The 14811-nt window shown below is 41.3% G+C and overlaps 2 long non-coding RNA genes and 1 pseudogene across 2 annotated transcripts in view; 2 read left to right on the top strand and 1 right to left on the bottom strand.

Annotated features, from left to right (window-relative positions):
* Positions 1-5933, bottom strand: part of LOC134729786 (uncharacterized) — a 28935-nt gene extending 23002 nt beyond the window's left edge. Inside the window, exon 1 of the long non-coding RNA XR_010111215.1 lies at positions 2547-5933. This is a non-coding gene — a long non-coding RNA (uncharacterized LOC134729786). The remainder of the gene's footprint in view (positions 1-2546) is intronic.
* The window catches only part of LOC117977718 (uncharacterized), a 40534-nt gene extending 33360 nt beyond the window's left edge, over positions 1-7174 (top strand). Inside the window, exons 2-3 of the long non-coding RNA XR_004668886.3 lie at positions 5969-6157; positions 6836-7174. This is a non-coding gene — a long non-coding RNA (uncharacterized LOC117977718). The remainder of the gene's footprint in view (positions 1-5968; positions 6158-6835) is intronic.
* LOC112438655 (small nucleolar RNA U3) lies at positions 1337-1426 on the top strand (annotated as a pseudogene).
* Positions 7175-14811: the final 7637 nt, after the last annotated feature.

Consider the following 14811-nt stretch of genomic DNA (forward strand, 5'->3'; position numbering starts at 1 on the left):
CACCATATACAAAAATCAATTTAAGATGGATTAAAGACTTAAACATAAGATCCAAAACTATAAAACTACTAGAGGAAAATGGGAGGAACACTTCTGGACATTTATCTAGGCAAATATTTTATGGCTAAGACCTCAAAAGCACAGGCAACAAAAACAAACAAACAAAAAGGACAAATGTGACTTAATTAAACAAAAAGCTTTTGCATGGCAAAGGAAACACAAAATAAAAAGGCAACCTACGGAATGAGAAAAACATTTGCAAACTAGGTATCTGATAAGGGGTTAATATTCAAAATATATAAGGAACTCAACACCATAGTAAAAACAATGACAAAAACAACAACAAAGTAATTCTATTAAAAAAGTGGTCAAAGGGCATGAATAGACATCTCTCCAAAGAAGACACACAAATGGCCAAAAGATATATAAAAAATGCTCAATGTCGCTAATTATCAGGGAAATGCAAATCAAAACCACAATTAGATATTGTCTGACCCCAGTTAGGATGGCTGTTATTAAAAAGCAAACAACGGATGCTGGTGAGGATGCAGAGTAAAGGGAACTCATATGCACTGTTGGTGGGAATGTAAATTAGTACAGCCACTATGGAACACAGCATGGAGGTTTCTCAAAAAACTAAACATAGAACCACCATATGATCCAGCAATCTCACGACTGAGTATTTATCCAAAAGTAAAGAAATCAGTATAACCAAAAGATATTTGCACCCCTGTGTTTATTGTAGCAGTATTCATAATAGCCAGGATGCAGAATCAACCTAAATGTTCATTAACAGGCAAATGAATAAAGAAAATGTGGTATTTATACATAATGGAATACTATTCAGCCATAAAAATGAAATCCTGTCATTTGCAGCAACATGTCTGGTCATTATGTTAAGTGAAATAAGCCAGGGACAAAACGACAAATATCACATGTTTTTACTCATCTGTGGGAACTAAAAAAGCTGATCTCATGGGGGTAGAGAGTAGAATGATAGAAACCAGAGGGGGTGGGAAGTGTATGTGGGTGGGGGGGGTTGATGAAGAAAGATTGGTTAATGGGTACAATAATACAATTACATAGAAGAAATAAGTTACAATGTTTGATAGCAGAGTAGGGTGACCATAGTTTGCAACAATGCATTGTACATTTCAAAATAACAAGAAGAAAGGACTTTAAATATTCCCAACACATAGAAATGATAAAGACACGAGGTGATGGATACTCTAAATACCCTGACTTCATTAATACACATTCGATGCATACAATGAAATACTACATATACCCTATAAATTTATGCAAATATTATGTATCAGTTTAAAAGCATGTGTGTAAGACTATATTTTCAGGGGTCACTTCTATAGTTTGTTACTAGGGAAGTTTCTCTGAACAGGTAAAGATAAAAAGCACATATGTACTGTGTATATAAATGAGCCAAAAATTTCTGGAAGGATATACACACAAATGTACACACAATATACACACAAAATTATTGCCAGTCATTACCTATGGGGAAGGAAGGGAAGAGTTAAGGAGGGGAGGGAGAACGAGGTGGAGTGGGGCAGGACAGGGCAGCACACAGCAGGGACACTTTAAATGTGGTAATTTAGAGAGCATAGTGTTGTGACCACTTGAGTTCAAATCCAGATTCTGGTATTTCATATCTGGGTAATCTTCGGCAAGTTACTTCTTTTTCCTCAGGTTCTTAATTCAAGAAAAGAGAAAATACTAATAGTATCTACTTGATAAGTAATTCTGAGAATTAAATGTGTTAATACCTGAACGCATTTGCAACAGTGCCTGGTACATGGTAAGTCCTCAATAAATGTTAGCTATTATGATTGTCGGCTTCTGTGTTGTTTGGATGTTATATAATGTTGGAATATTCATGTACGTCCTTTGAAAAAGCCAAGAGAAAGGGGCCAGTAGAGAGTGAGAGGTTGAAAATAGGAAAGAGGTAATAATAGGTTGAGTATGGCTAGTGAGGAGACCTGTACATGAATGGGCTCTACAATGCACATGGAGGAATTACACCTAGATTGGAAGAGGGATATCTTTCATTTTAACAGTAGAAAAGGATGCCTGTGAATATGTTTCTAGTTTGGTAGTAGGAAGTTGGTTTCCATCTGGAGACTTCTATCTTATCTTTGGGGCAGCTGAGTAGTTGGAGTTTTGAGGAAAATGAAGAAGATTGAGAAGTATCATTTGGGAAAATAAGAGAGTGAGTTGAAAATATGACAGGAATCCCCAGAAATATTGAAGGTCCACTTGACGTTGGTGACTACGAATTCAGAGTGGTAACAACCTGTTCATCTATGTGACTTTCTCTTGCAGTGCTTAACACCCCTGGGGGTAGGAGTGAGAAGAAAGGCTGTGAACCAGATGCCAGCATCTTTGATGAATGAGTACAGGACAGCAAAGAGGTGGAGTCAAGGTGTAACCAAATATCATGAAACTCAGAGGAAGAAGGATCAGGGGGTTTTGCCTGAGGGTGGAGGAGGAATGGTTTGAAAGGTGCAGTGTGGTTGGAAGAGGATACCCACCTTACCTCCTCCATATGCAGTACATGCGGTGTGTTGGTATAGATCACTTTCACTGGAAAGGGCTGTAAAGGAAGCTCCATCCTCATGGGAAACCCAGGAACGTGGATATTCAGGGATGAGTTTGTGGATGGCAGAAGAGTTTGTTAATCATGGAATAGTGTTCCAGGAGGCACAGCCGAAGCATGTAAGGAGTGAAGGTAGAAGTGGGAGGTCAGGGCCGGGCACGGTGGCTCACACCTGTAATCCCAGCACTTTGGGAGGCCAAGGCAGGTAGATCACCTGAGGTCGGGAGTTCGAGACCAGCCTGACCAACATGGAGAAACCCCGTCTCTACTAAAGTACAAAATTAGCCAGGCATGGCGGCACATGTCTGTAATTCCAGCTACTTGGGAGGCTGAGGCAGAAGAATCGCTTGAACCCGGGAGGTGGAGGTTACGGTGAGCCGAGATCCTGCCAGTGTACTCCAGCCAGGGCAACAACAACAAAACTCCATCTCAAAAAAAAAAAAAAAAAAAAAGTGGAAGGTCAGGTTCAGGGAGAAGAAGCACAGGCAATATGGGAATGCAGTTAGAGGATAAGAACAACAATAATAATAAAACATAACAATAATAACAATAATAATCTAACAGGGCTTTGCATAGATTATTTCATTTAATCCTCATAAAACCTCATGAAGAGTAGACCTTAATTTTACAGATGAGAAGACAGGCACAGAGCTCAAGTGATTTGCCCAAGGTCACAAAGCAGGTATGTCAAACTGGATGCTTACATGTTGAATGATGACAGAGGAAAACAGGGATGTGAATGAGGTATGGTGGGTTTCGCTCATCACAAATTTGGTTAGATGGTTAGTCCTGCTATTTTGTGATAAACGGGGGCTCTCAGGTCTCCCCAAATTTAGCTGTATTTGGACCTGGAGGCAGGAGTTGCTGTTTTATTGGTGTTCCTTACATTGCTAGGTGTGGAAGGATCCAGGCAGTGGCATGACCAGTATATTTTCTCACCTGTGCTCTGCAGAGCAATTGGTGGTAGCGGCAGTGGTGTGGTTCTTAGATGCGTCTTGCCCTAGTTGGATATATAAGGCCAGGCTGCAGCTGCCTCTAAGGTATAAGGCTGAGAGGCAGTTTGTGGGAAATGGGAACCTACTGGAGGACTTCACAGGCTGTAGATTCTGAGAGATGTGAGGCCCAGCAGGGGTCTGGCAGTAGCCCAATTCTTTCTTGCAGTGAAAGCATCTCCTCCAGTGTTCAAAGCTTTGGCCTAGCTCCTAAAGAAACCTTTCTTTACTGAAAGGTTTGGGTGACATGCTTGGTGCTCAAGGAAATTTGTAAAAAAGAACAGGAGGCCTTATTGCAAACTTCCTTGGGCAGCATTTTAGAGCCTTGTGTCAAGATGACCCTATAAAATCCTTTCAGGATTCTAAGAAGGTAAACACAGTTGTTGAATATTTAATGCTTATTACAGCTACATTACTTATTTTAGTATAATGTATGATAGACTTGGGTTTTCTGTGTCCTGTGCTACATGTACCTCAAGGACCCTTGTAAGATAAATTTCACAGAATATTTATGCACAAGTTACAGGACAGAGAAAATGTATGTCTAAAACATAAAGGTCCTTTATTACATGACTAAATGAAGTTCATTGTTTTAATTTTTGAAGAAGTTTATTTTGAAGCATTTCTTTTTTAATGACATATGGTTGTAGCAAGTATTTATTTGAAGACAAGTTATTAGTCAGGAGCAAACCCTCAGTTACAGCCTTGGAAAAACAGAATCCACTTTATGATGATACCATTTACAACACAATATCCAGAAATGCATTGCAGTGAAAAGTGGGCCCTGCTTATGTACCTGTATAGATGGGTTATGAATGAAGGTACTTATGCACACGTACAGATCTGAATAGCACGTTAATACTAATGACCAAACGTGGTATTTGTCATCATTCAGATTTAGTTTCTGTGATTGTCAGAGTGTATGAAAGTAGATTAAAATATATATGTACATGTGGTTATATATCAATTCCCATGCATGTAAGATCCGTCATAACTTAGATAGCATATGTGTAATTTTTATAAAATTAAAATTTATGGGCCCGGTGTGGTGGCTCATGCCTGTAATCCCAGCACTTTGGGAAGCCCAGGCGGGTGGATCACCTGAGGTCAGAAGTTTGAGACCAGCCTGGCTGACATGGTGAAACCCCATCTCTACTAAAATTACAAAAAATTAGCCGGGCGTGGTGGCAGGCGCCTGTAATTCCAGCTACTCGGGAGACTGAGACAGGAGAATCGCTTGAACCTGGGAAGCAGAGGTTGCAGTGAGCTGAGATTGTGCCATTGCACTCCAGCCTGGGCAACAAGAGCAAAGCTCCTTCACAATAAATAAATAAATAAATAAAATTTATTATTTCTTGGCTGGGTATGGTGGCTCAAGCCTATAATCCCAGCACTCTGGGAGGCCAAGGCGGGCAGATCACTTGAGGTCAGGGATTCGAGACCAGCCTGGTCAACATGGTGAAACCCTGTCTCTACTAAAAATACAAAAAAAAAAAAAAAAAAAAAATTAGCCGGGCTGGCACACACCTGAAATCCCACGTACTCGGGAGTCTGAGGCATGAGAATCTCTTGAACCCAGGAGATGGAGGTTGTAGTGAGCTGAGATCGCACCACTACACTCCAGCCTGGGTGACAGAGCGAGGCTGTCTAAAAAACAAACAAACAAAAAAGTTAACTCTTACTATTATTTCTAGCACCACAGATTTTCAGTGTAATACTTTTGTCATTTTTTTTTTTTTTTTTTTTTTTTGAGACAGAGTCTCGCTCTGTCGCCCAGGCTGGAGTGCAGTGACGCGATCTCAGCTCACTTCAAGCTCTGCCTCCTGGGTTCATACCATTCTCCTGCCTCAGCCTCCCACGTAGTTGGGACCACAGGCGCCCGCCACCACGCCTGGCTAATTTTTTGTATTTTTAGTAGAGACGGGGTTTCACCGTGTTAGCCAGGATGGTCTTGATCTCCTGACCTCGTGATCCACCCTCCTGGGACTCCCAAAGTGCTGGGATTACAGGTGTGAGCCACCGTGCCCGGCCATTTTTTTTTTTTTTCCCAAGACAAGATCTTACTCTGTTGCCCAGGCTGGAGTGCAGTGGCGTGATCCTGGCTCACTGCAATCTACCTCCTGAATTCAAGTGATCCTCCCACCTCAGCCTCCAGAGTAGCTGGGACTATAGGCACACACCACCAGGCCTGACTAATCTTTAAATTTTTTTACAGGTGGGGTCTCACTATGGTGCCCAGGCTGGTCTCAAACTCCTGGGCTCAAGCAATTTTCCTGCCTCAGTCTCCCAAAGTGCTGGGAATATAGGTGTGAGCCCATGTGCCTGGCCTATTGCTGTTTATAATGTATTTATTGTTAAATGGCAGGCTCCCAGGGTGATTTGAGAGTTGCCAGGAGAGGAAGGCCATTTGGCAAGAATCCTGACAGACAAAAGCTGGAGGAGGGTAGAGCAAGATGGCAGAATAGAAAGCGCCACCGATCATACTCCGCCCCCACAAGGACACCAAGTTAACTACCTACACAGAAGAAATACCTTCATAAGAATCAAAAATCAGGTGAGCCCTCATGTTCATACTGCTAAAAGAGGCACTGAAGAGATTAAAAAACAGCTTGGGATTGCCTACACCACCTCTCCCCACCCCCGGCAGCAATGGCGTGGTGGGGAGAGCATCTCTGGGTGCTGGGGGAGGGAGAACACAGCAATTGTGAGGCACTGAACTCAGTGCTGTCCTGTTAGAGCAGAAAGGAAACCCAGACCAAACTCAGCTGATGCCTGCCCTTGGAGGGAGCATTTGAAGTAGCCCTAGCCAGAGGGGAATCACCAGTCTCGGTGTTCGGAACTTGAGTTTTCACAAACCTCACCAATGAGGACTATAGCACTCTGCGTCTCCAAGTAAACTTAAAGAACATTCTAGGCCATTAGGACTGCAACTTGTCGTGAGTCCTAGTGTTGAATTAAGCCCAGAGACAGTGGACTGTGGGGGCATGCGCCATACTGAGACACCAGCTGCAGTGGCTAAGGGAGTGCTGGCATCACCCCTCCCCCAATCCTAGGCTGCATGGTTTGTGGCTCCAAAAGAGACCCCTTCTTTCCACTTGAGGAGAGGAGAGGGAAGAGTGGGTAGGACTTGTGTCTTGCATCTAGGATAACAGCTCAGCCATGGCAGGATAGGGCACTGGTCAGAGTTGTGAGGTCCCTGTTCCAGGTTCTACCTCCCAGATGACATTTCTAGACACACCCTGGGCCAGAAGAGAACCCACTTCCTTGAAGGAAAGGATCCAGTCCTGGCAGCACTCATTGCCTGCTAACTGAAGATCCCTTGGGCCTTGAATACCAGCAGCAATACCCAGGTACTACATCGAAGTCTTTGGGTGAACCTCTGAGACTTCCTGGCTTTAGGTGAGACTCAGCACATTACCAGCTGTGGTGGCTATGGGACAAAACTCCTTTTGCTTGAGAAAAGCAGAGGGAAAAGTAAAGGGGACTTTGTGTTGTACCTTACACACTGCCACAGGGGGTAGAGCACCAAGTGGGCTCTTGGGATCCCCAATTCTAGGACTTGATTCTTGGATGGTATTTCTGGACCTGCCCTGGGCCAGAGGGAAGCCCACTGGCCTGAAGGGTGAATCCCAGGCCAGGCAGCATGCATGACAAGCTGACTTAAGAGACGTTGGGCTTTAAGGTAACATCTGCCATAATCTGGCAGTACTCCTTGTGGCCTGGGGTGGCAATGGCTATGGGGTGAACCTCCTTTCCCTTTGGAAAGGGTAGAGAAGAGTGGGAAGGACTGAATGGTGTGGTTTGAGTGCTGGCTCAGCTACAATACAATAGAACACCAGGTAAACATCTAAGGTTTTTGACTCTAGTCCCTGACTCCCAGATGGAACTTCTGGACCCACCTGGGGCTTTGGGGACCTCACTGCCCTGAAGGGAAGGACACAGGCTTGGCTGGCTTTGCCACCTGCTGATTGTGGAGCCCCAGGACCTTGAGCGAACATAGGCAGTAGCCAGGGACAGGTTACAATAGGACTTGGGTGAGACCCAGCGCTGTGCTAGCTTCAGGTCTGACCCAGTGCAGTCATAGTGGTGGTGGCCACAGGGGTGCTTGTGTCACCCCACCCCAAATTTAGGTGGCTCAGAACAGAGAGACTATGTTTGGGAGAAAGTAAGTGAAGGGAACAAGATTCTCCGCCTGGTAATGCAGAGAATTCTCCCAGATCTTGTCCAAGACCATCGAGGCAGTACCCCTACGAGTCTGCAAGAACCACAAAGAAATTTAAGGTACCACAGAAAAGGAATTCAGAATTCTATCAGATAAATTTTAAAAAGAGGCTGAAATAATTTGAAAGCATCGAGCTGAAATTCTGGAGCTAAAAAAATCCAATTGGCATACTACAGAATGCATCACAGTCCTTTAATAGCAGAATTGATCAAGCAGACAAAAAAATTAGTGAGCTTGAAGACAGGCTAACTGAAAATACACAGTCAGAGGAGACAAAAGAAGAAATAAAAAACAAGGAAGCATACCTACAGGATCTAGAACATAGCCTCAAAAGAGCAAATCTAAGAGTTATTGGCCTTAAGGAGGAGGTAGAGAAAGATATAGGGGTAGAAAGTTTATTTAGCGGGATGATAACAAGAGAACTTGCCAAACCTAGAGAAAGATATCAATACCCAAGTACAAGAAGGTTGTGGAACACCAAACAGATTTAACCCAAAGAAGACTACCTCAAGGCATTTAATAATCAAACTCCCAAAGGTCATGGATAAAGAAAGGATCCTAAAAACAGCAAGATAAAAGAAACAAATAACATTGAATGGAGCTTCAATACATCTGGCAGCAGTGGAAACCTTACAGATTAGGAGAGTGGTGTGACATATTTAAAGTGCTGAAGGAAAAACACTGTAACCCTAGAATAGTATATTTGATGAAAATATCCTTCAAACATGAAGGAGAAATAAAGACTTTCCCAGGCAAACAAAAGCTGAGGGATTTCATCAACACCAGACCTGTCCTACAAGAAATGCTAAAGGGAGTACTTCAATCAGGAAGAAAAGGGCATTAATGAGCAATAATAACCTGAAAGTACAAAACTGACTGGTAATAGTACACAGAAAAACACAGAATATTATAACACTGTAACTGTGGTGTGTAAACTATTCTTATACTAGGTAGAAAGACAAAATGATGAACCAATCAAAAATAACAACTACAAAAACTCATCAAGACATAGTCAATACAATAAGAGGTAAATAGAAACAATAAAAAGTTAAAAAGCGGTGGGGATGAAGTTAACGTGTGGAGTTTTTATTAGTTTTTTTTTTTTTTGCTTGTTTGTTCCTTTATGTGTATAGTGTCAAGTTGTTGTCAGGTTAAAATAATGGGTTATAAGTTATGATTTGCAAGCCTCATGGTAACCTCAAACTGAAGAACATACAATGGATAAAAAAACATAGAAAGACATTATGTCATATCACCAGAGAAAATCACCTTCACTAGAGGAATACAGGAATGAAACAAGGAAGAGTAGACCACAAAACAATCAGAGAACAAATAACAAAATGGCAGGAATAAGTCCTTACTTATCAATAATAACATTGAATGTAAATAGGCTAAATTCTCCAATCAAAAGACATAGAGTAGCTGAATGGATGAATAAACAAGACCCATTGATCTGTTGCTACAAGAAACACACTTCATCTATAAAAACACACATGGACTGAAAATAAAGGAATGGAAAAAGATGTTCCATGCTAATGGAAACCAAAAAAGAGCAGGATTTGCCATACTTACATCAGTCAAAATAGATTTCAAGATAAGAACCAGAAGAAGAGACAAAGAAGGTCACCGTGTAGTGACAAAGGGGTCAATTCAGCAAGAGGATATAACAATTCTAAATATATATGCACCCAACACTGGAGCACCCAGACATATAAATCAAATATTATTAGAGCTAAAGAAAGAGATAGGTCCCAAAACAATAATAGCTGGAGACCTCAACACCCCATTTTCAGCATTGGACAGACCTTTCAGACAGAAAATCAACAAAGAATCATCAAACTTAATCTGCACTGTAGACCAAATGGATCTAATAGATATTTACAGAACATGTCATTTAAGAGCTGCAGAATACACATTCTTTTCCTGAGCACATGGATCATTCTCAAGGATAGACTATATCTTAGGTTACAAAACAAGTCTTAAAAAATTCAAAAATTGAAATAATATCAAGCATCTTCTTTGACCACAATGGAATAAGACTAGAAATTAATAACAAGGGGAATTTTGGAAACTATACAAACACAGGGAAATTAAACAATATGCTCCTGAATGACCAGTGGATCAGTGAAGAAGTTAAGAAGGAAACTGAAAAATGTCTTGAAACAAATGATAATGGAAACACAACCTATCAAATCCCATGGGATACAGCAAAAGCAGTACTCAGAGGAAAGTTTATAGCTCTAAGTGCCTACATCCAAAAAAGAAGAAAAACTCCAAATAAACAATCTAATGATGCATCTTAAAGAACTAGAAAAGCAAGAGCAAATCAAACCTAAAATTAGTAGAAGAAAAGAAATAGTGAAGTTCAGAGCAGAAATAAATGAAATTGAGATGAAGAGAACAATACAAAAGATCAATGAAACAAAAAGATATTTTTTGAAAAGTTAAAGAAAATTGACAAACATTTAGCCTGATTAACTAAGAAAAAAAGAGAGAAGATCCAAATAAAGCCAGAAATGAAAAAGGAGGTATTAAAACTGATACTACAGAAATTCAAAGGATCATTAGAGGCTACTATCAGCAACTATATGCCAATGAATTGGAAAATCTGGAAGAAATGGCCAAATTCCTAGACACACACAGCCTACTAAGATTGAATCAGGAAGAAATCCAAAACCTGAACAGCACAAAAGCAAGTAATGAGATCAAAGCTGTAATAAAAATTCTCCCAGTAAAGAAAAGCCCAGGACCCAAAGGCTTCATTGCTGAATTCTACCAAACATTTAAAGAAGAACTAATACTGATCCTACTCAAACCATTCCAAAAAATAGAGGAGGAGGGAATACTTCTAAATTTACTCTATGAGACTGGCATTACTCTGATACCAAAACCAGACAAAGACACAATAAAAGAAAACCACGGCCGGGCGTGGTGGCTCACACCTGTAATCCCAGCACTTTGGGAGGCAGAGGCGGGCAGATCACGAGGTCAGGAGTTCAAGAACAGCCTGACCAACATGGTGAAACCCTGTCTCTACTAAGAATACAAAAAAAAGCTGGGCGTGGTGACATGTGCCTGTAATCCCAGCTACTCGGGAGGCTGAGGCAGGAGAATCACTCGATCCTGGGAGGCGGAGGTTGCAGTGAGCTGAGATCGTGTCACTGCACTCCAGCCTGGGTGACAGAGCAAGACTCAGTCTCAGGCCAATATCTCTGATGACCACTGATGCAAAAATCCTCGGCCGGGCACGGTAGCTCATGCCTGTAATCCCAGCACTTTCCGAGGTTGAGGTGGGTGAATCACAAGGTCAGGAGATCGAGACCATCCTGGCTAACACGGTGAAACCCTGTCTCTACTAAAAATACAAAAAAATTAGCTGGGCATGGTGGCATGCACCTGTGGTCCCAGCTACTCGGGAGGCTGAGGAAGGAGAATGGCATGAACCTGGGAGGCAGAGCTTGCAGTGAGCCGAGATCGCACCACTGCACTCCAGCCAGGGTGACAGAGTGAGACTCCGTCTCAAAGAAAAAAAAAATCCTCAACAAAATACTAGCAAACTAAATTCAACAATACATTAGAAAGATCATTCATCATGACCAACTGGGATTTATCCCTGGGATTCAAGGATGGCTCAATATACACAAACCAATCAATGTGATACAGCCTGTCAACAGAATGAAGGATAAAAACCTTCCGTTTCAGTTTGAAATAAAAACCTTTCATTTCAGTTGATGCTGAAAAAGCATTTGATAAAATTCAACATTTCCTCATGATAGAAACCCTCAATATCTGGGGATAGAAAAAACATACCTTAACATAACAAAAGTCATATACGATAGACCTGCACCTAGTATTATACTGAAGGGGGAAAAACTTAAAGCCTTTCCTCTAAGATTCAGAACATGACAGGATGCCCACTGTCATCACTGTTATTCTGAAAGTGCTAGTTAGAGCAGTAAGACAAGAGAGAGATACAAAGGGCATCCAATTTGGAAAAGAAGAAGTCAAATTATCCTTGTTTGTTGATGATATGATCTTATATTTAGAATAAACTAGACTCCATGAGAAAACTATTAGAACTGATAAATTAATTAGAATTGTAGGATACACAATCAAAATGCAAAAATTAGTAGCATTTCTATATGCCAACAGTGAACAATCTGAAAAAGAAATTTAAAAAATAATCTCATTTACAATAGCCACATGTAAAATTAAATACCTAGGAATTGACTGAACTATAAGAAGTGAAAGGTCTCTATAATGAAAAGTAAAATACACTGGCCGGGCACGGTGGCTCACACCTATAATCTGAGCACATTGGGAGTTCAAGGTGGGCAGATCACTAGGTCAGGAGTTTGAGACCAGCCTGGCCAATATGGTGAAACACCATCTCTATTAAAAATACAAAAAAAAATTAGCTGGGCATGGTGGCACACGCCTGTAATCCTAGCTACTCAGGAGGCTGAGGCAGGAGAATTTCTTGAACCCGGGAAGCAGAGGGTGCAGGGAGCTTAGATCGCGCCACTGCACTCCAGCCTGGGCGACAGAGCGAGACTCTCTCTTGACATATAAAAAAGTCAATTCAAAATGGATTAAAGACTTAAATCTAAGACCTCAAACCATGAAACTACTGCAAGAAAACATTGGGGAAAATCTCCACAACATTGGTCTGGGCAACGACTTCTTGAGCAATACCCAACAAGTACAGACAACCAAAGCAAACATGGGCAAACTGCATTGCATAAAGTTAAAAAGCTTCTGCACAGCAAAGGATACAATCACCAAAGTGAAAAGACAACCCATGGAATGGGAGAAAATATTTGCAAACTACCCCTCTGACCAGTGATTAACAACCAGAATATATAAAGAGTTCAAACAACTCTATAGGAAAAAATCTAATAATACAATCAAGAAATTGGCAAAATATTTGAATAGACATTTCTCAAAAGATGACACACAAATGGCAAACAGGCAAAAGAAAAGTTGCTCAGCATCATTGGTCATCAGAGAAATGCAAATCAAAACTACAAGATATCATCTCACCCCAGTTAAAATGGCTTATATCCAAAGACAGGTAATAACAAATGCTGGTGAGGATGTGGACAAAAGGGAACACTTGTACACTGTTGGTGGGAATGTAAATTAGTACAACCACTATGGAGCACAGTTTGGAGGTTCCTCAGAAAGCTAAAAATTGAGCTACCATATGATCCAGCAATCCTACTCCTGGGTATCTACCTAAAAAGAAAGGAAATGAGTATATCAGAAAATATCTGCACTCCTATGTTTCTTACAGCGGTGTTTACAACAGCTAAGATTTGGAAGTAACCTAAGTGTCCATCAACAGATGTTTGGATAAAGAAAATGTGGTACAGATACACAATGGAGTACTATTCAGCCATAAAAAAATGAGATCCTGTCATTTGCAATAACATGGATGGAACTGGAGTTGACTATGTTAAGTGAAATAACCCAGGCCCTGAAAGACTAACGTCACATGTTCTTACTTATTTGTGGGATCTAAAAATCAAATCAATTGAACTCATGGACACACAGAATAGAAGGATGGTTACCAGGTGCTGGGAAGGGTAGTGGGGGGTTGGGTAGTGGAGGTGGGGTTGGCTAATAGGTATTAAAAATAGAAAGAATGACTAAGACCTTCTATGTGATAGCAAAATAGGGTGACTTACATGGTTTGGATTTGTGTCCCCCCGCCAAATCTCATCTTGAATTGTAATCCGCATAATCCCCACATGTCTGGGGAGAGAGCTGGTGGGAGGTGATTGGATCATGGGGGTGGCTTTCTGCATGCTGTTCTTGTGATAGTGAGTGAGTGCTCACGAGATCTAATAGTTTTATAAGGGGCTCTTCACCCTTTGCTCCATACACTTCTTTCTCCTGCCACCTTGTGAAGAAGGATGTGTTTGCTTCCCCTTCTGCCATGATTGTAAGTTTCCTGAGCCCTCTCCAGCCATGCAGAACTGTGAGTCAATTAAACCTCTTTACTTTATAAATTACACAGACTCAGGTATTCTAGCAGTGTGAGAATGAACTAGTACTGTGACTATAGTCAATAATAACCTAATTGTATATTTTAAAATAAGTTAAAGAGCATAATTGAATTGTTTGTAACTCAAAGGATAAATACTTGAGGGGATGGACACCCCGTTCTCTATGATGTGCTTATTTCACATTGCATGCCTGTACAACTCGTGTACCCCATAAATTTATACACCTACTAGGTACCCATAAAAATAAAAAAAAAATAATCCTGCCAGTGTGGCACTCACCACAGCTTGGGGTCTGGACATCAGTTTCACATGTTCATAATGTTAATATTCTAAATGTTGCAGAGTTGATGGATGCTGGGAATGTGGATTCTCACTAAGTATGTTCACAAGAGAGTGTTGTATAAACCAGAATGCCAATTTATTAATTTACAAATGCAAACATAATTGTTCATGCAGATTTGATTGGAACGTAGCTAATTCTTTCCCTGTGGGCAGATCTTCATGGGAAGCCAAATTATAATCAGAATATTGTTCATACCATAGAATTAAGACAAGGTGTTAGTTGGATCATTTAAATGCATAGTACTGTTTGCTATAATTGCTCTAATGGCCCGTCTCCTCAATATGGACTAGAGTATTTACTCCCTGGGGAGACTGGTGTATTTGTTTTGGATGTCAGTGCCTACCCACCCCACCTCCTGAGTAGGGCCTTTTCAGGTTTTTAAATTTTTCCATGATTTCTTGGCTGATCAAAACCCTTGATTAGGCCAGGCACAGTAGCTCATGGCTGTAATCCCAACACTTTGGGAGGCTGAGTTCGGGGAATTGCTTGAGGCCAGGAGTTCAAGATCAGTCTGGGCAACTTAGTGAGACCCTGCCTGTCTCTACAAAAAATTAAAATTCGCCAGGTGTGGTAGTGCATGCCTGTAGTACCAACTACTCCGGAGGCTGAGGAGGGAGGGTCACTTGAGCCTG

The sequence above is a fragment of the Pan paniscus genome, chromosome X (assembly GCF_029289425.2).
Source record: "Pan paniscus chromosome X, NHGRI_mPanPan1-v2.0_pri, whole genome shotgun sequence".
NCBI lineage: Eukaryota > Metazoa > Chordata > Mammalia > Primates > Hominidae > Pan > Pan paniscus.